The sequence below is a fragment of the Papio anubis genome, chromosome 5, assembly GCF_008728515.1.
Source record: "Papio anubis isolate 15944 chromosome 5, Panubis1.0, whole genome shotgun sequence".
NCBI lineage: Eukaryota > Metazoa > Chordata > Mammalia > Primates > Cercopithecidae > Papio > Papio anubis.
The window spans coordinates 26,657,905-26,683,483 of NC_044980.1; the positions used below are offsets into that span (position 1 = coordinate 26,657,905).

Below are 25,579 nucleotides of genomic sequence, written 5' to 3' on the forward strand. Positions count from 1 at the left end.
ATATATTTATATATAATGTTCTATTAAACTGTACCCCATAAAAAAACTAGTGAGTATTCAAACTGTATTCTTAACAAAGCATTCTGACTCCAGAGACCAAGAGGAATATCAAAGGCAAATAAAAGAGAGAAAGATAAAAAAGATCTTTTCATACCAGATGTAAGATAAACTACAAAGTTATAATTGAATTGTGAGTTTTGAAAAAGGCTAGAAATATAGGACATGTAACACTGTAAAAAGACAAAATGTATATTTATTATGTATGAAATTTTCTACACCAAGGGTGAGATCTTAAATTTGGACAGAAAACATGAGTTACGCATTCAACTTTGCTTAGAAAGTTGACAACACATTCCGAAAAATAATATAGTTAGACTGTCCTCTCACATCAGCAAATAAACTTCAGAAGAATTTAAAAAAGAAGGATATAGAACTTATCAGAAACTCAAAGAATTTTTAAATATCAGTATTTTTACTGGAATTTTAAAATAATTTTTTAAAGAAACTATTTTAAGTTTGATTATTTGGAATAATTTTAAATGCAAACTTTACTCTTTTAAATATTTTAGTAATACATTTATATCATAAAATTAAATGTCTGGAGGATCAATTTCTAGGATTGTGTCAGAAGCCAATATCAGAACCAAGAAAATCTCTGATTTTGTGGCATTTCCTCACACCTCCTGCATCATATTTGCTAGTTGCAGCTATCACATTCTTGTTTAAAGCAACATTAAAATTTTGAAGCTACATGGCTCCTCCACTTTTAAAATGGATGCAGAAAGAGACAGCAGTTGATCATGATTAGGGTAAGCAATTAGCAAGATCAAATTCATTAGGGAGACACAAACCTTAACATTATAATGAAAATATAAATAACACACAGTGAACTGAGTTAAAAATCAATGAATGATAAAATAGAAAAATACACACAAAATATTTAAAAGAAAAATTAGAAATAAACAAAACTTGTAAAAGTTTTCATAAACTTAAGGAATATAGACAACAATAAATAAAAACCAATTTCCAAAATCTGTAAAGAGAAATTCTTATAAATTCTCATAAAAAAATAAAAGAAGCTTGTCATCATTGGCAAACAGAAAGTTACAACTGAAACTGGGATTAAAATCTTCACTTTTTTTCATAAGTGTGGCAAAAAATAAAACATTACTGATATAAAGTGCAAGAAAATGGGATTTTTATTGCATGATTTATCTGGGACTGCATAGTGGTAAAAAATTGTGAAAACATTTTATATGATTTTTTATAAATCTTGAAATGCCTATTGATTTTTCTCTTCCATCTCTCAATTCCTTGTAGAAATTGTAGAAATCTATGGTAGGAATAATAATAATAGCTAATATTTATTAAGCATTTAATCTGGGCCAAAACTGTTCTGAGGAATTTGCTTATACAAATTATTTTATTTCCAAAACTATACCTTGAAATAATTCCTAACATTGCCTCACTTTGTGAATGAGGAAATGGCAAACATGTTAAAGCAGCTTACCTGTGTTCACAGAGTTTACCAATGGCAAATAGTTCTGATTCAGAGGATCTAGGGTGCAGATTCCAAGAACTTCACCATTTTATTACTCTGTTCCTTTAATGTAAGAAAAATGTGCTAATAATGGTGGACATGCAAGAATATCATTTTGTATACATCCATACGTATCTTTTTAAATAAAAAATTGCAAGCAACATTTTTGTCTACTAAGGGAAGAATGACTACTGTTAACTTTCTTGTAGAAAATAATGAAGTTATTTTAAAGTATTAGCTAAATGAAAACCAAGTGAATAAAGAGTAAATACATAAATATTAAACATAAAAACAAAATCACAGCAGGCACATGTACAGGGGAAATGAATTCACAAAATTTGGGAGCAATTTCCTTTAGGGAAAAACTAAAGTTGGTAAGATTTTCATGTTTTTGTCATTGTAATTTCATAATTTATGAATAATTAATAGGCATTTTTAAATATAACATTTACTGCTATAATGTTAATGAGCTACCACAAGATATTCAGATACAAATCTTAAATATTGGGGAAAATGGGAAGAAGGCTAAGAAGTGAGAGGAAAGGAGCAGTAGATATTATAGTTGCTTCATACAATTATATTATTTGTTCTTAAGCATGCATGTGCATTGTTTTTTTATAGTATTAAAAATACCATTTGCATAGCAAAGTGAAGGTATGTCACTGAGCTTTGCAATTAAAATAGTCAAATGACAAATTTTCATGTGTGTATTTCATTACAATTTAAAAAAATATATAAAACCAATAAAAACATGGTTAACATAGTCTTGTTTTAATTAGATTTTTCCATCCTTCTCTCTGTATATGTGCATCACAGCAGTCTAGAAAAAATGTCATTTAATTTGTTATGAGATATTTATGAGCATTATGATTTTGGATATTATTTTCATATTTTGTTAGGCTGTGTTTTCCTTTCTTCTTTACACTTTTCCATGTTCTTTGAAAAATTTATGATGAGCATATATACTTTTGAAAAATAAACTATTCAAACATCAACCAAAAAAGTAAATGAATTATCCCAAATGCTAACAAAAAAAAAAAAAAGACTAATAGCCAAGTGCAAAAATAAAAGATTTCTCAAAAAAAAAAAAAAAAAAAGAAAAGAAAAATATTTTCAAATGTTGCTTTTTTTGTTCATGGCATTACTTCTAAACCTAGCGTGAGGTTTTTTTTGTTTTTTGTTTTGTTTTGTTTTTTTTCTCCTCCCAGATAATTGAAGATAAAAGATGCCAAATTCCTAAAGCTTTGGATGTGGAAGCTAAATGTTCAATATAGTTTCAATTCATTTTCTTGATTGCATTAAATTTGGCTAAATACCTTCATCATAAAATCTCCTCAGTTTTGTAATTTTTCTTTCCCACTTCTATGATTTAGGCTGGGTATTTTTTTCTTTCTTTTGTAGTCTTAACAGGTATCTAACCATCTGCCAGCAGAAAAAAAAAAAAAGAAAAAATTACCACTGAAGATAAAACTTAAATGGCATTTTGTTGCCTTCAGCCTAAAATCTAAAGTGTTCTTTTTATCAGACTCAGTATAATGTTGGCTTTTCATGTGTTTTAAGACATATTTTGATTCATTCTCAAAATGTCCATTTCACTCCAGCCAATATCGATTGCTTTTGAAATATTCTTCAGACACATGATAATTCAATTACTTCTTTTTGTCCCCAAACCACAATTTACCTCTCTCTCACCTTCCATTTTCCTTCTGTCCCAATTAGAAAGACTATGTTCAACACTGACCATAGTCTTTGACCATGGTAAATAAAGTCTTCTCTGCCTGTTATGAAAATAGATCTTCCTTCTTTATGTATATCCTTTGTTTCTATGTTTTCACAATAGCAATGTTTAATAAAGGGTCTCCTTGTATACTCATCTTTTATTCACTATCTACTCCATCTTTTAGTTCCCTAAGAAGAATACAATCTGAGAGCAAAGGTTGTGATGTATACTCACTTATTTTTCACGATAGATGGCATAGTGTTTGATATATAGAATTCATTATTTCAATTCTTTAAAAAATACTTCTTTTTAATGTGAATCACCTCTAATTTGCTTTTGGTGTACATTACTTCCATCTACTTCAGGAGCCAAATTGAAACCAGCTTTTGCCATTAAGGTACGTGTTCTCAATTTAAGTCTCGCAAATTTTAGTAAAAGAAAAGAAAAAAGAATAATCTCCAGTTTCAGATAAAGTGTGACTGGAGAAAAAAATTAAAGGCTATTAAGTCAAAAAGGTGACTTGATATGTTTATTAAAAATAAAAGATGTCAGGCACAGTGGCCCACGCCCATAATCCCAACATTTTCAGAGGACGAGGTGGGAGGATTGTGTGAACCCAAGATTTAGAGACCAGGCTGGGCAGTACAGCAAGATCCCCTCTCCGCAAAAAAATATTTAAAAAAACTAAGCAGCCATGATGGCACACACTGGTAGTTCCAGCTACTCAGGAGACTGAAGAAGGAGGATCACTTGAGTTCAGAAGCTGGAGACTGCAGTGAGCTATGATCATTCCAATGCACTCCAGCCTGGGAGATACAGCAATATCCCCATCCCTAAAAAATAAATTAATTAAATAAACAAAAGAGTAGAGGAGAAAATTTTCTTTTACTCCACACAACAAATATTTATTGAACAGCTACCATATCCTGGGGAGCCTATTAGATGCTAGAGATACCAGGTACAACAGGTTAAGCATGACCACGAGTACACCTGTATAGAGCTTACATTAAAATGCGACTAGTGCTATCTAACAGTAAGTACAAGATGTTATGAAAGCAAAGAGGGTGAGTCCCAGAGAAATTGTGATTTAAGTCAATAGTTTTGAGCATCCAAATAGAGGGAATGTGAAGAGTGAAGGGAAATTTTAGGTAGTTTTAGATTACTGCAAGATAAATTGATTGAAGTGAGAGTGAGGTGATGGCAAGAGATTGGGCTGTCCTATCAGAATTTTATGAAAACTATATCTGCCACTACTGTAGCCCATGGCATCGTGATCTCTTTCATATACCCATGGATAAAATATTTATGTATTTTATCCATATATATATGGATAATAGTTCATTTCTAAAAGTTGTCCAGTATTTTTACTTAAATTATGAAAGCCAACTTGGGCCTTATCTCCCTATGCCATATCTTTCCACATACTATACATATTGTATGGAAGCCATAGTGATCTTCCAACATCCCAAAATCAATGGAATCTTTCTCTTATTTTTTTATTATTTATTTATTTATTCATTTTTATTTAATTATTAATATTCTGAGACAGATTCTTGCTCTGTTGCCCAGGCTGGAGTACAGTGTTGCGATCTCGGCTCACTGCAATGAGGCATTTCTCTTCTAAGAGACTTTATATTTACTTTTCCTGCAGCCAAAATCCCTCTTCTGTCTTCATTTCTTTGCTGACGTCTATTCATCCTTTAGTCTAAGCTTCAATATTTTACTTGTAATAGTGTCTTGCGTGGTGACCCAGTATAATGTACCTTATTTTGTTCATTGCCACATGATTATCATACAAATTAATGGCTGGCACATGTAGTAGGTACTCAATAAATACTTGAAGTGGATGACTGAAGGAAAGCTAGGTAATGCTAAATGGCTAAACAAGAAATGCAGGATTGTAAACTAACTTGGCTGACTCTTGTAAGTTGATATGGTTTATCTGTGTCCCCACCCAAATCTCAAATTGAATTGTAACTCCCACAATTCCCATGTGTCATGGGAAAAATCGGGGGCAGGTCTTTCCCATGCTGTTCTCATGATAGTGAATAAGTCTCATGAGATCTGATGGTTTTTTAAAATGGGAGTTTCCCTGCACAACCTCTCTCTCTTTGCCAGCCGCCATCCACATAAGATGTGACTCGCTCCTTCTTCCTTCTGCCATGATTGTGAGGCCTCCCCAGTCATGTGGAACTATAAGTTCATTAAGCCTCTTTTTCTTCCCAGTCTTGGATGTGTTTGTATCAGCAGTGTGAAAACAGACTAATACACGAGTGGATTGGAGAATCTTAATCTAAAACAGAAGAAAGTAACTTGAAGACAGGGTAATTTCACTGAGTAAGAAAGTGATACTGGTAGTAAAGTTCAACAAAATGGAAAATGGTGGGAAAGTATATGGCTCGAACATATCTTCTAGACATATAAATAATTGTACCTTTAAAACAATTTGTTCTTAATAAGTGAGTCATAGACATGAGAGTCATGTAGATTTTCAATCTTTTGCCTTAAAAACATGGCAGATTGTGTTATTTTTTGATAAAGACACACATACACACAAAAGAAACCAATGTTAAAGAAAAATATTGCGAACAACTCTATTTTAGGTGCTTGCTGGATATTTACATGCAATGTCCAGATAACAGTGATATGTGAAGATATGCAGCTCAGAAGAACAATGTACATTGGAGAGATGTCATCTGCTGTGGTTGGTAACTGGAAGCATGGTGTTGAATGAGCTCTCTTGCAGAACAAATTCTAGGAGAAAGAAAATAAGAGTCCCAAAACAGTTAAATATGAAAAAAGAAAGAAAGGAGAGACAGCCAAGGAGACCAGAACTGACTTTTGATCAAACTAGGAATATTTGATATCATGAGTTGCTGCAAGGGATGAGAATGCTTGAAGTCCGAGGACATGATAAAAAGACTCTAGTAATGTAGAGTGCTAAGTTGGATCAAATGTTAATTCCATTTTTCACCAGGATAATTGGCAAGACATTTTTAGGTTTTTCTAGGGGAAGTGGCTAAAATGTGCTTGGTTTAAGAGTAAGCAGAATTAAGAAACAATAGAATAAAGAAAAGTTTTTCAGTAAGTCTACCTATAAGAAAGAGGAGAGAAAAATGGATAGCAGAAAGAAAGGACTCTATGTTCAACGTATTTTTGAAGAGGAAAAGACTTATGTAGTGTATTAAATTTTTATGGGAAAAATCTAATTAAGAAGGAGAAGTAGAAGAAAGTTGGCGATGAAAAAGGGACATCCCACTGCTGAAGAAACAGGAATGTATGAAAAACATAACCCAGATGGAGAGATTAGGTTCAGAAACTAGAGAGAGAGAGAGGACTAAGGAAAAATGTGTAAGTTTGGTGGAAAGAAAATGTTTCCATTTATATCTAGTGTCTTATTTTATCTGAGAAGTGAACATTAATGTCACCATCTGAGAATGAGACAGTGTTGGGTTGGTCAAAGCTGATGGAAGACTGAAGTTTTGAAATGGCTATGTGTTACTACAGTCGCAGAGTGGAATTGTTAGATTGACTTTTAAATGTTCAATGTATTTAGCCAGTTATGAAATTTATTGCCATCAACATCAAAATGTTTAAAATGTTTCTATTGTTTAAATGTACATAAACGGAAGTAATTGCATAATGCAGAATGAAATGGGTGGTAGCATTACACATTCCTCTTATTTTTTATATATATGTGAAAAATCTAGTGGGATAGTGTAAAACAGTAATTCTCAAGTGGGAAGGGCTGCTTACAATAGAAAGAGGCAGGCTGCTGTATTCAAGTGACCAGTTTTGAAGAAGCAGATTTTTGCACTGCAATGAAGCTGATGTGTACACTTAAATAAACACTGTCAGGTAAAATTGAATGGCCCAGTTTCTCCCCTATCCCTTTTAACACTCATATAACTATTTTTTATATAAATTTAAGGATATATGTTAAAATAGTTAACTTAAATACTTCCAGATTACATTAATATTGCAGTGATGTTTTAATATATTCCTGAAAAGAGAATTTAATATCTTCAATTTTGAAATAAAAGAGATTTTGAAGACAAACTTTGTAATTTTGCCTGTAAAATTCTCTGCTAGGTCAAGATGGTCAGAGAGCTGTTATTGTTAGAGATCTATTCTTATCTAAATGAATAAATGAGAAATTATTGCATTCAAAGACAGTGGCATCATTATAGAATACAAAAATTAGCAAATAAATCCCAAACTCTTCAATATCACCTTTTTATAGTTGGTATAAGAAACTCTGATGGGAATAAAATATATCAAAGTGTGTTGTATTGCTTTTGTTATTATGTTTCTATATCAACCTCCAGAGAAAGTATTATTATTAATAGTAGTTATTGCTATTGAAACTATATTGCCTTTCCAATAAAATATAATCCAGAAGTTTTGAACTTTTTAAAACGAGCCAGGAACAGACGTAATAATAGCAAAGTTACCTATGGTTTCCTATCCAAAAATCATAAAAGTAATTACAGGGGTTACTGCCTGTGTTAAATTCCCCAGATGATTTTACTGAATAATATTTTTCTTTTCTTTCCCACAGCGCAGAATGGTTTTACTTTTATCCAATTTATAAGGAGGTATGAATTAGACTTTGTTTTTAACAGACCAGGACCAATTTCTTGAAACATTTTGAAGGGTAGGAGTCTCTGTAGACACAGATAGTGGTTTACAGTATATGCTTTCATGATTATTTGAAAATATACACTCTAGATTTGCTCAACTGTTCAATTATACCCAAAAGACACTGTTCAGTAGACCAAATATTTTATTTACAATTGTATTAATTAGTGAATTCCAGCTGAAATATATAGGTATATATTAGCTTCATGATTCAAGATTTTGTAAAGTTGATGGTTTTTCAGTTTTTGCATAGCTTGTCTACTGCAGTCATCACTTAGGTTCTACTTGGGGTTGGATATGTATTCATGCCCTTGAATCAGATTATTCTAAGCCACGATTCAAAGTTGTCTTAGTAAAATTTCATCACTCGGTTCTATGAATGTAGGTAGACCTCCTTTCTATATGCTCTGAAAAATGCCTGCTATTGTTTGATTTCCCATTTCAGATCTTTTTCTATATGTAGGAGGAATACATTAAGACTATTTCTTTCCTCTCAGCATATGCTCTATAATATAAGGTAAGGAAAAACAGACTCTCAAAATCTTTTTCAAGAAAGAATGTTTCACTGATTAGAACTGAACATATAAAGAATTCCTCTTAGTATAAAACTAGAGATATGAGGACACTTCATGGAATAAACAGGTGAATTTCTTTCTTCACAGTAGCAGTTTCACCAAAGGGAACCAAGAACTGGAATGCGGGTTTGGAAGGAACACTTATTAGTGTGTAAAGGAACAGAGTCAGAAAACTAGGTCAGGAGTTTGAGACCAGCCTAGCCAACATGGTGAAACCCTGTCTTTACCAAAAATACAAAAATTAGCCGGGCATGGTGGCAGGTGCCTGTAATCCCAGCTACTTGGGAGACGGAGGCAGGAGAATCCCTTGAACCTGGGAGGTGGAGGTTGTAGTGAGCTGAGATCGCACCATTGCCCTCTAGCAAAATATCTTGTTAAAATTTATAGCTAGCCGGGCGCGGTGGCTCACGCCTGTAATCCCAGCACTTTGGGAGGCCGAGGCGGGCGGATCACAAGGTCAGGAGATCGAGACCACGGTGAAACCCCGTCTCTACTAAAAATAAAAAAATTAGCCGGGCGCAGTGGCAGGCGCCTGTAGTCCCAGCTACTCAGGAGGCTGAGGCAGGAGAATGGCGTGAACCCGGGAGGCGGAGCTTGCAGTGAGCCAAGATCGCGCCACTGCACTCCAGCCCGGGCGACAGAGCGAGACTCTGTCTCAAAAAAAAAAAAAAAAAAAAAAAAAAAAAAAAAAAAATTTATAGCTGTATTTTACTGATTTGCACTTTCTAATATTTATAATATTTTTGTAATATAGAACATTTACAATTAAACTTGCAAGATATATATGTGTGTGTATCTGTGTGTGTGTGTGTGTGTGTGTGTGTGTGTATGTGTGTATATCTCTTCCCTGACCGCAAAAAATCTACAATTTATTCAGTCTACCAGGAGGGAAAGAGATTTTTTTTAAATGCTAGAATATATTTTACATGCTACATGAGGGAACAACAGGGATTAAATGTGAGGGAACATCTAGACATCTGCATAGTAGATTTTTAGGCATGTTTCCCAGTTTATAACTTTCATTTGTTGATGAAAGTTATAAACTGGGAAACATGCCTAAAAATTATTTAAAATTTAAAACAAATTGCCAACATTTTAGAATTGATATTTAAGAGGCAAGTCTGCATTTCTGGACTTCTTTGAAAAGGTGGAAGATGTGACAATATTTGACAAACATTCATATAACATTGGCCTACTGGGTCTGAGAACAGTCACCCCTTTTAGACAAGGGATGCATTAGCGTGGATCTATATGTCTAACCATCCTATCCTGTATTTACACATTAATGCTGAGGTTAACAGTTGATGTTTTCATTTAATATCCGAGCAGCAAATATATATATATAAAAATATAAATATATATATCTCACATGTAAAAATAATAACTGAAGTAATATTATTAGTTTTCTTAAATGCAAAGCCCTTGTAAGTATGTGTAATCCTTTCTAAGTCAAATGATTTAAGAGTTTCTGAAAGAAATGACACATAAACTGAAATCTGAAAGTTGAACAAGGAAATAATGAGGGAAAGTTTAGAAGTTAGTCATTTATGCTCCAAGATAACGAATGTTCACTGGTTATCTAACATGTAGTGGGAATTGTGGTACATTGGTTTAGGAATACTCCTAATTCCTATTCTAATGGAGTTCACAGTGCACTGTGAGATACGTGTGTGCCAAAACGTTGGATCTGGCAGAACATGAAACAGGGAAGTTGAATAAGGTCACTGTAATTGAAGGTGGAGTTTGAGAGTGAGAATGTTGATACGTTATTTTGAAGCAAAGACAAAATCTAGATTTATAAAGTCCTTAGGAACAACCATGTTAAGAAAATCTGATTTTATTCCAAATGCAGTCATAAATGGAAGTCATTGCACATTTGCAGGGGACTAACATAATTTTGTGTGTATGTGTGCACGTGCTCGATAAAGACCCTTTTGATTGCAGGTTGGAGAATTAATTTAAGAGTTAAAGCATAAAGGTCTTACTCTGCTTAACTTACTGGATCAGTAAAGGAAGTGGGAGATGATGGTGTCCTGGAATAGTGATAGTGAGGTTAGCAAGGAATGAACTGAATCTAGAGTTACACGGTTCTTAAATACGCACAAATGTGAAGACTCTCACCCCATTTTCCTCTATGTCTAACACATTCCTTAAAACAAATTGTTTTGTTATAGTCTTGTTTGTTACACATTGTGCCTAACTTACAATAAGTCCTCAATAAATATTACCTATATAATAGGGAGAAAGGGTATTTATTTGAGGATCTTCTTTTTTTGCTGTATAATATAGAGATACAGAATTTTATCGTGCATTCATAAAATAAAGCGAAGATAAAATGTGAGAATGCATGTAAACGACTTAGACCTGCATTTAGCTAATACAGAGAGATGAAAATTCCAAAATCTAGCCTAATAAGTGAGATAGGCAGTTGCCTCTTTAATCCTTTTCTGTAATAATACTTTATTCCAAGTGTTTTACTGCCATTTTTCTTCAGCAACCTCAGAAAAAAAAATTCTAAGTGTCAAAAAATAACCGTATGTGAAAAATAAAAGGAGAAATAGTAAAGTCAAAACGGACTCTGGAAGACGTAGTTTCCATGAAGAAGTTTTCAATTCTAAGCCTAGTTGACACACATAGAAGAAGATGGATAAATATACCAGCATGACTGCAGTTTCTCATGAACTACAGAGTATCAGAGAAATATAATGATCCTGAAAAGTAGGGTTATCTTAATCCTTAAAGGTTTAAATAGAGCACAGCCACAAAGGAGAAAAACTACCTGAGAAGAGAAATAAGAAGTGAGCTGTTCATGCTAATTTGTCCTTTCTTTTAGATCTGAAAGGTAATTTAACCAGCAAGCCAGTTGACTAAATTGCGTAAATGCAGCTCATTTTGTTTGTGGTTAATTACTTGGTCTGAATAGATGGTGTTATACCTTATATAATAATGAGTGACATTTATCAAGATGCAGCAAGCTAACCAGTAATGTTGATAAAGGTGTTCCCAGAATAATTAAAAAGAAACATTAGTAAAATGTGGTGACAGAATATTTCTGAGTAGAACAATTTTAGTGTTTTTAATTTTTGTTTATAAAAAAATCTTATGAAGTATGACTTTATTTTAGACCATGATCATTCACCCTATACACACCCCAAGCTCAAAGTAGAACCTCAATCAAAGATTTCAATGCAGTTAGCTTATTTCCAAAGTGGTGCTAGGAAGCAAGAATGAAGGATGCAGAATGGAACAGGGAGAAACAAAAAATCGGTTTAGTCATGAGTTATTGAGAATGATGTTATGGTCGAAATATTTGTGTCCATCCAAAATTCATATGTTATAACCTAATCCCGAATGGGGTGCTGTCAAGACATGGGGACCTGGGAGGTAATTAGATCATGTGACCTCTGCCCTCAAGAAAGACATTAGTACCCTTAGAAAAGGGACCTGAGGGAGCTTGTTTGCCCCTTCTGCCAGGTGACAATACAACTGGAAGGCACCTCCTATGAAGCAAAGAATGAGTCCTCACTAGACACCAAATCTAGCACCTTGATCTGGGACTTCTCGGCCTCCAGAACCATGAACAATACAATTTTGTTTTTATAAGTGACGAAGTCAAAGGTATTTTGCTATAGCAGCCAAAGTAAATTAAGAGAAAAGACTTAAGAAGTTGATCTCCAGTTTGGCAACTGGTGTTTAATCCTGTGAGACATATTGTGGAGCATTTGGAAATGAATCTCCAAAGTGTGCATGGCAGTGGGGGTTGTAAAGGGAGCACTTATCCATTCTCCAGCATCCTTCAGTGACCATGTGTGGCATTTAAAGGGTACACGTGTGAACGGTGAGTGTCCCACATGAAAAAGTCCTAAGGCTGTGAGCAAAAGGCCCTGAGGCTGGATGCTGGCAAAGGTGATCTTATGAAGGGGAGTAAACCTGCTCAGAACTAGTCACTTCAACAGTGGCTGCTGAAGCTAAAAGGATTTGAGCGGTATCCTAAGGGTGTCCAGTACAGTCTGGTACATAGAACTATAGAGGCAAAGTATTGAGCCATAAGAATGAGGAACATAGCCTGTAAGTTTTCAGTGATAGAGGAGATTTTCTTCAAATAATTCAAAATTTGCCTGCCTCCAACACATAAATTATAATAAATATCTCAGTAATGGAAAGAGCTTTCACTCTATTATTATTATTATTATTATTATTATTATTTGGAAAATGTTATCAAACAATTATTTTATTCCCAGCAAATTCATAAAGTCTGTTTTTGTTGTAATAATTGCTGTTATTTTTAGAAAGCAGATAGAAAGGTATTCTTATATGAGAAAGGGCTCATACATCATTAGGGCTGTATACCATTATGGAAAACTAAAGTTATTTTCCAGCCAAGCAAAGTAGAATACAAAAAGGAGCTAAAACAATGAGGAATAGAAGTTATATAAAAACCTGGCAGTCAATACCATAAATAGTGACCAAGAGAGCCCTGTAGAATATTACCTTCTCATTTTATCAAGATAGAATACTAGAGCCCCAATCTTTGTTTTCTAACACAGTCCATCTGTTAATTTCCTTTCTAAAACTATTTTCTTAAAAATAATTGCAATAGACTAATCATTCTCATTCTCCACTAAATTGTAAGGACTATGAGGATGAAAAGTATATATTTTCTTTACTATTCTATTGTGAAGGCCATGTTTATTGTGTCAAATCATATGCGCCTAGTATATGTTTATTGAACTAATTCATTTATTAACTTCCAACTAATGGCAAGGGAAAGTGAATTGTATTCCTTAATAGCACAAATACATGTTCCATTAACCCAAAGTTTCTTTCAATTTGCTTAATTTGTTTTAGAAATTCAAGTACATTTAAAATTTTATTACCCACTATATCCATGTTTATAATGATTAATCAAAATAATGGTTTAATTTGTTTATCAAGGACAAGAGATAAACCTCTCTCTTGCTCTAGAGAGATGGCAAATGTTTGCCAAAGAAGAATTTCACTCCTCCAATCAGTGTTTCTTTATAGAAAAATAATAATGAAAGTTTACAAATATAATATGAACTTATTATTTTACCACACAAATTAACACTTCTGAATAACTGTTTGATATGTTATTAGCAAGCCTTTCAAATAGAGTTTTGAAGTTTGAGAAATCAAAATTTCAAGGTCCACTCTTTCTTCTCCTATAGATTATGCTGAGATATGGTCTATCACACTTCAGAGTCATAAGGCCCTAATCCCTTGCCTGACAACAAGAAAATGTTTTGATAGATTTTAGCTTTTAGCAAATTTAAAAGACAGCAATTTAGAAATTTTAAAGTTTGAATTCAAAGTGTAAGAGTCACCTGGTTTCTCCCTAGTGAGTCTTTTCCTATTTCCTTCCTGGCTATTGTAGATGGGTAGATTCTTAAGGAAGCCTAATTTAAATTCTTAATGTTAGCATACTGCCACACACCACCTCCATATTAAAACCTACATACTTAGCCGGGTGTGGTGGTGCATGCCTGTAGTCCCAGCTACTCAGAAAGCTGAGGCAGGAGGATCACTGCAGCCCAGGAGTTAGAGACAAAGCCTGGGCAACACACAGAGATCCTGTCTCTAAAAATATCACACACACACCCCTAAATATCTAATCATCCAAATGTCTTAAAAATTATAGGGCTGGAGGGTGGAGCAAGATGGCCGAATAGGAACAGCTCCAGTCTCCAGTTCCCAGCACAAGTGACACAGAAGACGGGTGATTTCTGCATTTTCAACTGAGGTACTGAGTACATCTCACTAGGGAGTGCCAGACAATCGGTGCTGGTCAGCTGCTGCAGCCCGACCAGCGAGAGCTGAAGCAGGGTGAGGCATCGCCTTACCTGGGAAGCACAAGGGGGAAGGGAATGCCTTTTCCTAGCCAGGAGAACTGAGACACACAACACTTGGAAAATGGGGTAACTCCCACCCCAATGCTGTGCTTTAACAAGGGTCTTAGCAAACGGCACACTAGGAGATTATATCCCACACCTGGCCGTGAGGGTCCCACGCCTGCCCGCGGAGCCTCCTTCATTGCTAGCACAGCAGTCTGCGATCTAACTGCAAGGCAGCAGCGAGGCTGGGGGAGGGGCGCCCACCATTATTGAGGCTTAAGTAGGTAAACAAAGCCGCTGGGAAGCTCCAACTGGGTGGAGCCCACACCAGCTCAAGGAGGCCTGCCTGTCTCTGTAGACTCCACCTCAGGAGACAAGGCACAGCTAAACAACAACAACAAAAAAAGCAGCAGAAACGTCTTCAGATGCAAACGACCCTGTCTGACAGCTTTGAAGAGAGCAGTGGATCTCCCAACACAGAGGTTGAGATCTGAGAATGGGCAGACTGCCTGCTCAAGTGGGTCCCTGACCCCTGAGTAGCCTAACTGGGAGACATCCCTCACTAGGGGCAGACCAACACCCCACACTTCACACAGCAGGGTACACCCCTGAGACGAAGCTTCCAAAGCAAGAATCAGACAGGTACACTTGCTGTTCAGCAATATTCTATCTTCTGCAGCCTCTGATGCTGATACCAAGGCAAACAGAGTCTAGAGTGGACCTCAAGCAATCTCCAACAGATCTACAGCTGAGGGTCCTGACCGTTAGAAGGAAAACTAACAAACAGGAAGTATACCCACACAAAAACCCCATGAGTACGTCACCATCATCAAAGACCAAAGGCAGATAAAACCGCAAAGATGGGGAAAAAGCAGGACAGAAAAACTAGAAATTCAAAAAATAAGAGCGCATCTCTCCCTCCAAAGAAATGCAGCTCATTGCCAGCAATGGATCAAAGCTGGAAGGAGAATGACTTTGATGAGTTGAGAGAAGAAGGCTTTAGTCCATCAAACTTCTCAGAGCTAAAGGAGGAATTACGTACCCAGCGCAAAGAAATTAAAAATCTTGAAAAAAGAACGGAAGAATGGATAACTAGAATAATCAATGCAGAGAAAGCCATAAACGAACTGACAGAGATAAAAACCATGACACGAGAAATACGTGACAAATGCACAAGCTTCAGTAACAGTCTCGATCAACTGGAAGAAAGAGTATCAGCGATTGAGGATCAAATGAATGAAATGAAGTGAGAAGAGAAGTCTAAAGAAAAAAGAGGAAAAAGAAATGAACAAAGCCTTCAAGAAGTATGGGATTCTGTGAAAAGACCAAATCTACGTCTGATTGAGGTGCCTGAAAGTGAGGGGGGAAATGGAACCAAGTTGGAAAACACTCTTCGGGATATCAACCAGGAGAACTTCCCCAACCTAGTAAGGCAGGCCAACATTCAAATTCAGGAAATACAGAGAACGCCACAAAGATACTCCTGGAGAAGAGCAACTCCAAGACATATAATTGTCAGATTCACCAAAGTTGAAATGAAGGAAAAACTGTTAAGGGCAGCCAGAGAGAAAGGTCAGGTTACCCACAAAGGGAAGCCCATCAGACTAACAGCAGATCTCTCGGCAGAAACTCTACAAGCCAGAAGAGAGTGGGGGACAATATTCAACATTCTTAAAGAAACGAATTTTCAACCCAAAATTTCATATCCAGCCAAACTAAGTTTCATAAGTGAAGGAGAAATAAAATCCTTTACAGATAAGCAAATGCTTAGAGATTTTGTCACCACCAGGCCTGCCTTACAAGAGACTCTAAAGGAAGCACTAAACATGGAAAGGAACAACCAGTACCAGCCATTGCAAAAACATGCTAAAATGTAAAGACCATCGATGCTAGGAAGAAACTGCATCAACTAACGAGCAAAATAACCAGTTAATATCATAATGACAGGATCAAGTTCACACATAAAAATATTAACCTTAAATGTAAATGGACTAAATGGTCCAATTAAAAGACACAGACTGGCAAACTGGATAAAGAGTCAAGACTCATCAGTTTGCTGTATTCAGGAGACACATCTCACATGCAGAGATACACATAGTCTCAAAATAAAGGGATGGAGGAAGATCTACAAAGTAAATGGAGAACAAAAATAAGCAGGGGTTGCAATCCTAGTCTCTGATAAAACAGACTTTAAACCATCAAAGATCAAAAGGGACAAAGAAGGCATAATGGTAAAGAGATCAATTCAACAGGAAGAGCTAACTATCCTAAATATATATGCACCCAATACAGGAGCACCCAGATTCATAAAGCAAGTCCTTAGAGACTTACAAAGAGACTTAGACTCCCATACAATAATAATGGGAGACTTCAACATCCCACTGTCAACATTAGCCAGATCAACGAGACAGAAAGTTAACAAGAATATCCAGGAATTGAACTCATCTCTGCACCAAGCAGACCAAATAGACATCTACAGAACTCTCCACCCCAAATCAAAAGAATATACATTCTTCTCAGCACCACATCACACTTATTCCAAAATTGACCACGTAATTGGAAGTAAAGCACTCCTCAGCAAATGTACAAGAACAGAAATTATAACAAACTGTCTCTCAGACCACAGTGCAATCAAACTAGAACTCAGGCGTAAGAAACTCAATCAAAACTGCTCAACTACATGGAAACTGAAAAACCTGAACCTGAATGACTACTGGGTACATAATAAAATGAAGGCAGATATAAAGATGTTCTTTGAAACCAATGAGAACAAAGAAACAACATACTAGAATCTCTGGGACACATTTAAAGCAGTGTGTAGAGGGAAATTTATAGCACTAAATGCCCACAAGGGAAAACTGGAAATATCTAAAATTGACACCCTAACATCACAATTAAAAGAACTAGAGAAGCAAGAGCAAACACATTCAAAAGCTAGCAGAAGGCAAGAAATAACTAAGATCAGAGCAGAACTGAAGGAGATAGAGACACAAAAAACCTTCCAAAAAATCAATGAATCCAGGAGTTGGTTTTTTGAAAATATCAACAAAATTGATAGACTGCTAGTAAGACTAATAAAGAAGAAAAGAGAGGAGAATCAAATAGATGCAATAAAAAATGATAAAGGGGATATCACCACTGACCCCACAGAAATACAAACCACCAACAGAGAATACTATAAACACTTCTACACAAATAAACTGGAAATCTAGAAAATGGATAATTTCTGGACGCCACCTTCTCCCAATGCAACCAGGAAGAAGTTGAATCCCTCTGAATAGACCAATAGCAGGCTCTGGAAATTGAGGCAATAATTAATAGCCTACCAACCAAAAAAGTCCAGGACCAGATGGATTTACGGCTGAATTCTACTAGTGGTACAAGGAGGAGCTGGTACCATTCCATGCAAACTATTCAATCAATAGAAAAGAGGTATCCTAACTTTCATTTATGAGGCCAACATCATCCTGACCACCCAGCCTGTAGCAGAGACACAACAAAAAAGAGTACTAGACAATATCCACTACCACGGTGAACATCATTAAATCACTCAATAAAATACACTGGCAAACGGTCACTTATCAAAAATCTTATCCACCATGATCAGTGGAAGATACATCCCTGGGATGCAAGGCTGATTCAGCATCGCGATATCAATAACCATAATCGGTATAAACAGAGACAAAGACAAAAACCACATGATTATCTCAATTGATGCAGAAAAGGCCTTTGACTAGCCAGCAGCCCTTCATGCTAAAAAACTCTCAATAAATTGGTGATTAATGGAGCGTGTAAAATAATAAGAGCTTCTTTAAGCGACCCACAGCCAATATCATGCTGGATGGGCAAAACTGGAAGCATTCCCCTTTGAAAACTGGCACAACACAGGGATGCCCTCTCTGCACCTCCTAATGTTCCATTTGGAGGTTACAGCTGGGATAGGCAAGAGAAAGGAAATCAAGTGTATTCAGTTAGGAGAAAGAGAAGTCAAATTGTCCCTGTTTGCAGATGACATGATTGTATATTTAGAAAAACCTTCCATCTCAGCCCAAAATCTCCTTAGCTGATGAAACTTCCAGCAAAGTCTCAGGAGACAAAATCAGTAATGCAAAGCAAGCATTCTTATACACCAGTAACAGACAAACAGAGGCAAATCATGAATGAACTTCCATTCTGTTAGCTAAAAGAAATAAAATGCAAAATCCAGAAGGACCTTGGACCTGCTACAGAGAACTACAAACCACTGCTCAGTGAAATAAGCACAAACAAATGGATATACCATGCTCATGTGGATAGGAAGAATCAATATCATGAAAATATGTATACTGTCCAAAATTTATAGGTCAATGCCATTCACATCAATACAATGGTTTCTTCACAGAATTGAAACTTTTGCTGCGAGTTCATATGGAACAAAAAATTACGTTGCCGAACAGAATACAAGTCGAACAAGAAAAACACAGGAGCATCAAAGTACTGGAAGCACCAGGCTACCTGAGGCTACAGTAACCAAAAGCATGGGTAATTTTCCAAAACAGAGATATAGACCAGTGGAACAGAGCCCTCAAATACCACACATCTGCAGCCACCATCTGATCTTTGTTGACAAACCTGAGAGAAACAGAAATGGGAAAAAATTCCTATTTAATAAATGACAGCAGAGGAAAATTAGCTGGCTTATAAGTAAGCTGAAACTGGATCCTTTCTTACTCCTTATAAATTAATTCGATGGATTAGAGACTTAAATGTTAGACCTAATACCATAAAACCCTAGAAGAAAATCTAGGTAATGCATTTATAGGCATGGGCAATATACATGTCTAAAACAACAAAAGCAATGGCAGCAAAGCCAAATTGACAAATGGGATCTAATTAAACTAAAAGAGCCTCTGCACATAAAAAACTACCATCAAGTGAACGAACATTGCGAATGGGAGAAAATTTTTGCAATCTACTCATCAAGGGCCATCCACAGACACCTGTAGCTCAGGTACAAGAAAAAACAAACAACCCATCAAAAGTGGGCAAGGACCATGAGAACTCAAGACTGTTTCTCAAAAGAGAACCAAACACGGCCAGCACACATGAAAAATGCTCATCACTGGCCATCAGAGAAATGCAAATCAAAACCACAATGAGATACCATCTCACCAGTTAGAATAGCAATCATTCAAAGTCAGGAAACAACAGGTGCTGGAGAGGATGTGTGGAGAAATGGCTTTTTACGCATTGGTGGGATTGTGAACTAGTTCAACCATTCTGGAAAACAATATGGCGATTCCTCGAACTGGGCTTGAAGTACCATATGACCCAACCATCCCATTACTGGGTATATACCCAAAGGATTATAAATCGCATGCTGCTATAAAGACACATGCACATGTATGTTCATTGTGGCACTATTCACAATATAAAGACTTGAAATCAACGATATCCATCGTGACAGACTGGATTAAAGAAAATGTAACATATACACCATGGAATCTTATGCAGCCATAAAAGAATGAGTTTGTGTCCTTTAGGGTTGTAATGGATATAGCACCGAAGCCATAATTACCAAAAGCAGGCTCATACTTGGAACAAGCGTTACATAATACGCGCCCAGCAGGTGGGAGCGAACAATGAATCACTTGGACTCGGGAAGAGACATCACGGGGCTGTGCATGAGGAGAACGGGGAGGACATTAGGGGTTATACCTGATGTAAATGGCGAGTTGATGGAGTGCTGGCGTGTTGTCCGGGTTTTAACCACCAACATGTCTAGTATGCCTTGTAACAAACCACGTATACGCGATGCCCTAAGGGCAAAGTATGACAACAAAAAATTATGGTATTGCATAACCTCAACCAAATACCTACTTCTTTGTACTGGGGCCTTTTGACCACACATATACTGATATAATAGAATTGAAACAATCCCCCTCTTCTCCACTCCATACCCTCCATAATAAGTACTCATAGTAAATTCTATCCTTATTCCTGCTATCTCCTTACTTCCCCCAAAACAGGGAACACTTCCTCATTGCTGTCCTCTTTTTGATGGTCAATTTATCAGAGCCAAGACTTGCTTTACATGGAATTTATATATTTTATGATGTTTTAAGAACATAGGTACCCACTAATTGTCTCCTCAAGATCATTATCTAACTCAATAAGAAAATTATATTATTATTATGATAAGCAACATGAGTTTAACTCTGTTTTTTTAAACAATAAATATCTCATAAATCAGTGTTTGTTTCAAAATAATTAAATTTAACAAAATCACATTTTACTTTTATTGGTTTATTGCAGACTTTAAAAAGTAGTATGCATCTCATTGCCATTTGTGCATATGTTATATATTGTGTGTAGGAGTATATTTTTCTTGGTTTAATCAGATTATCATAATTTTTGTCGCTTCTCGGCCTTTTGGCTAAGATCAAGTGTAGATTATCACAATTTTTTTTTTTGTATTTTTGTACAACCAACATGTATGAATTTGATATCAAAAAATGGTTATAATGTCACTAAACATAAAATCTTGTGACCTCGTAAGAAATAACTACAGTCACTCAATTTCTCTATTGCATGTGTATGTATGTGTACCTGTACATTTGTCTAGTCATCACTTCATACCTCCTGTGAAGTTAAAATTGTTGTAATAAATATCCTGTAATACTAAATAAAGCCATATGTGGATGATTTCTTCATAACCGATCCTTAAAACTACTTGCAAAAAGAATTTGAAGGGACATATAGTTTCCTCTCAAGAACTTTTGTGTAGTGATTCCATTCGTAATCTGATTGCCATATGGTAAGTGATAACTTTAGAGAAGATATTGTGCTGAATCCATCATTCTCTTGCGATTTATGTACTTTGCATCTTTCAGTTAGTTATTTGTGTAGAGAAAAAACTAAATGAATTTCTTAAATCCAATTATAACATTAATTGCCATACAGACAAAATGCTGAACGTGTTGGTGTAAAATGATCCTAGATTATAACACTGTAAAATGTTCACAGAATAGATTTTCATTTTCATTATCTAAAAGAAGCAGACATTTGCTTTTGACAAGTTAAGACAATTATTGGAATCCTAAAGCAGGATACAATGTTATTTCAAGACAGATACACATGGTGCCAGCAGACGGATACACATGGTGGTAAAGTAATGATTATAAACTCCAGGTAACAGAAGTATAAGTAGGTGCCAAAAGGTAGGTAATTGGTCTAATTGCATAGGTGTATTCAGTGACAAGGCAGAACTAAAATGCATGTTGCTCATTCCATAGCCCATATTTTTTTACAAGAGACTCTTGTCATCATTGTGCAACATCAACATTTAAATCAATATGAGTACTATAGTCCTCTGTTGATTATTATACAAAATATTTGACAGACATACTTTTTGAATTTAGCTTACACAGTGAGAAGGAAAGAACACACAAATGCATATTTAATACAGTTGTACAATAGCAATAAAATATACAATATATAAATTTGAGGAGAAACAATACGTATCTTATGGGGAGATAGTTTTTGATATGTCATGAAGATTAAACTAAAAGATATTTAGAAACTGAATGTCTAGCTGTTTAGTTCTACTATAGGTACAACAGTAAAGAGGCAACAGCATAGAAAGTAATTTATTTAAGGTGATAATACCATTTTGAAAATGCATAAAAGCATTTTAAAATTTGTTAATTAATTTCTACATTATAGGAGGTCCAGGGGAACCTAATTAATTACTCCTCCTCTCTAATGAATTCTATCTAATTAGAATTTCATTTAATAGACATATTATTCAAGTGGGAATAAACGTATCTTATATCTACTATAGCTGGAGAGGGTAACTTGTTTCCTATGTAGGGATAACAATTGTATTAAAAAACCTATACAGTGGAATAAAATAATCCTTATTCTCTCCTCCAACAGTCACAACATATAAACAGACGAAGACTAAACCCCCATGATGGGTGGATCAATGTTGGGCTTCATGCTGGAAGTGAGTAGGAAGGTGGTAGAAATTCCTGCCTCAGGAAAGAAGAAGAAGAAAAAAAACAAAAAACAAAAAACAATGGTTTGTATCTACCCCAAAGCTCCACCACACACATAATAGGAAAAATCAGGCTGCACACTTGCAAGGTCAATGCTATCATGTCTTCTAAAATACCTGCTTCAGAGTAGAATTGCTTCAAATGAGCAGGCTGAGGTTCTTGAACTAGGAAACATACCCAAGGTAACCATATCCGATAGTTGTCTGACAGTTTGGTAAACATCAATGGAATTTGCTGAGACACCAGAACAAAATGAAATTGGTCGGTTTTGATAAGCCTTAGAATGAGAAGTTTACATTTCATCAGACATTTTGCCATTTTCATTTAATAAAAACTATAGTGAACACTTGGTTACTTACTAAGTGCTTGGAATATTTAATTTTTACACCAGCTTTATAAACTGGTTACTACTGGGGTCACCTTTTTTAAATTAAAAATCAGGAGTTTGGAGGGGTTAAACTCCTTGTCCAAAGTCTTTAGGGCAATTAATATTGATGGAGCTTCTGTTACAATTCAAATCAACTGAATTTAGGGACCATGATGTTCATCATCATGTAATATAATTATTAAGATCCAATTCATTATTAATGTATTAATGTATTGGAATTTAATATATTGTATTATATATACAACAATGTATTGGAATTTAATATATTTATTTAAAAATATTAATAATATAATTCTAATATGTTATTTAAAACAATGAGATAATAAGAGTTCCATTTACATTCAATTTCATGCTAAAGATCTAAAAGATAAGGCATTATGATTTCTCATAATCTTGAATGTGGTATTAGCAGGACTTCTCATAAGAATAAGTTGCTTAAATTCACATTTCTAGAGATCATTTTATTAACATACATTACCAGAAATATGGTGTAATTATGTTTTTACCTGCTGTTAGGAGCCATACACTTGTCTGGGTATTAGTATCACACCATTATTCATTTCTCCAATGTGGGATAAAAGGAAATGTACCATAACTATATCTATGATATAATCATAACATTGCACTAGTACAGAATGTATGAAATTAATGTATGTAATCATAATTTAATGACTGAAATAATTGATAATAACCAATATAGGTAAATCTGTTAACTTAAAAGTGTTGTGTTAAAAATAGATAAGCATATTTTTAAATAGCATGCAAACATATTTTGCATGCAATAACAAAATGATGATTTAACATCTGAACAAACAATAACAAAACAGCACTTATATATTTTGAATATGGTCATTTTGAAGAAAACTACAAAGGATGCATATAAATATAATTATTACAAACTGAGCCATAGGTCTTCATCTTCTCACATTATTAATTGTATCATGTCACAGTTACCCTGGTATAATTATTAATAGTACTAAATTTATTCTTCAGAATTTTGCAGAAATACAGCAAACTTTTGAAAAGCAGATAATTTCATTGACCTCAAACTATTCCAGAGTATAGAAAAAGAAGGGAAACCTCTACATTTGTTTTATGATAAGAGAATAAAATTGTTTTCCAAAATTGATAACAAGTATCCCCAATCAAAAACATATACCAAATTCATTCATGAACTTCAACTTAAAAATATTAAATGAAAAGTATAGAATGAAGATAACACAGAGAAAAAATAAAAATTTTTAAAATTCTGACTTTCCACCAACTAAAAATTCAAAAATTTCAATGCTATTCACTATTTTAAAGTAATTGATCATAACACTATAATAAAAAAGCATATGATAATCGTACAAATTATAAAAAAAAATGAAGAATACCAGTTTACAGTAAAAGCACTAAAAATATTAGCTGATGAACTGTTATACTTTGAACCAAAATCTTCTCTCTTATTTAATGGAAACACAAAAATCTTTTCTGCTAAAGTCAAATATAAAATGCCCTCTCTTTCTACTATTATTTAAAATAATGTGGAAGACATTACTCAATGCAATTAGACAAAATAAAAATATTAGAGAACAGAATTGAAGAAAAATAAGAATCAGAGACAATGTGATATAATTCCATATCTGGAAATTCTACATAAATCAGTGGGTAAACTACCATGAAAAATAGGAAAGCTTACTAAAGTATAGCAATAAAACGTGCATAATAAATAGTTTACATACATGAAAACGAAAGACTATGAGAAATAAAATTATCGAGAAAACCCTTATTTACAGTAAAATCCATAACAATAAATAATTTGAATGGGAGTAAAACTGGAAATAAATAAATTGAAAGTAAATGCTTATGTCTGTAGAACTACTGAATCACATGCAAAAAAAAATAGACTTGAAAACATGATAAAAATACATAGTGGGTTTGGATAGAAGTAATTAGCACGATAAATACTGCATTTTTTTTCTAAGTTTATTTATAAATTTAAGCAATTCTAAATAAAAGGCATTCATTTTCCTTCCTCTCTTGCAGTTATTAAAATTAATTACAAAATTCATTTTGAGTCACACAGAAGCAAAGATAGCCTAAAAGCTGGGAAAAAACAGAAATGAGAAAGCATTACTTCTCTAAGACATAAACTATACTATTAAGCCTCTATAATTTAAATAATTTGGTATTGTCACATATGTAGAAACACATCCCAACAAAACCAAGTAGAAAATCCAGGAAAGGACAACATTATACTCCAGAATATTGTTATATACGACGTTCCAAATATAATTTAAAAATGACATAACAGCAGTTTTCACTCTGACATGTAAAAAGCCTGAAAATCATCGCTTCCACACTCAGACAAAAAATCTGAAAACTTAAAATAAGCAAGAGAATTTAAATCAAAGGGCAAACTGTCACCCAGAAAATTTGAGAGACAGGCAAACATAGAAAAATCATAATTTATAAGAAGCAGAAACTGTAGGAGCCAGTAAATGTTAGGAATACTTAAACAGATACCAGTAAGTAGCTGTAACCCAAGTATACCATAACTAGAGAGTTAAACTCCTATGAGCCAGTCTAAGGGGAGCCCTGACAGTTTCAATGGTTTTCCCTATAGAAATGCTACATGGTTCTCACTGTGAAGATCAGAAAAACACCCTTTCCTAGTTCCCTACTCCCCCCTCCCCTGTACTTAGGGTCAGAGAAAGAGAAAACATAACCATTTTATAAAATTCCCCAGTGCAAAGTAGTCATTTTGAAATTCACCATATCCAGGTATACATAGAACACTTAAAACTCAGCAGTAAGTAAACAGACAGTTCACTTAATAAAG

General features: G+C 34.7%; 1 pseudogene; it reads left to right on the plus strand.

The window, feature by feature from the left end:
- The first annotated feature begins 20,723 nt into the window (after window positions 1-20,723).
- On the plus strand, window positions 20,724-20,863 carry LOC116275191 (annotated as a pseudogene).
- The last annotated feature ends 4,716 nt before the right edge of the window (window positions 20,864-25,579 follow it).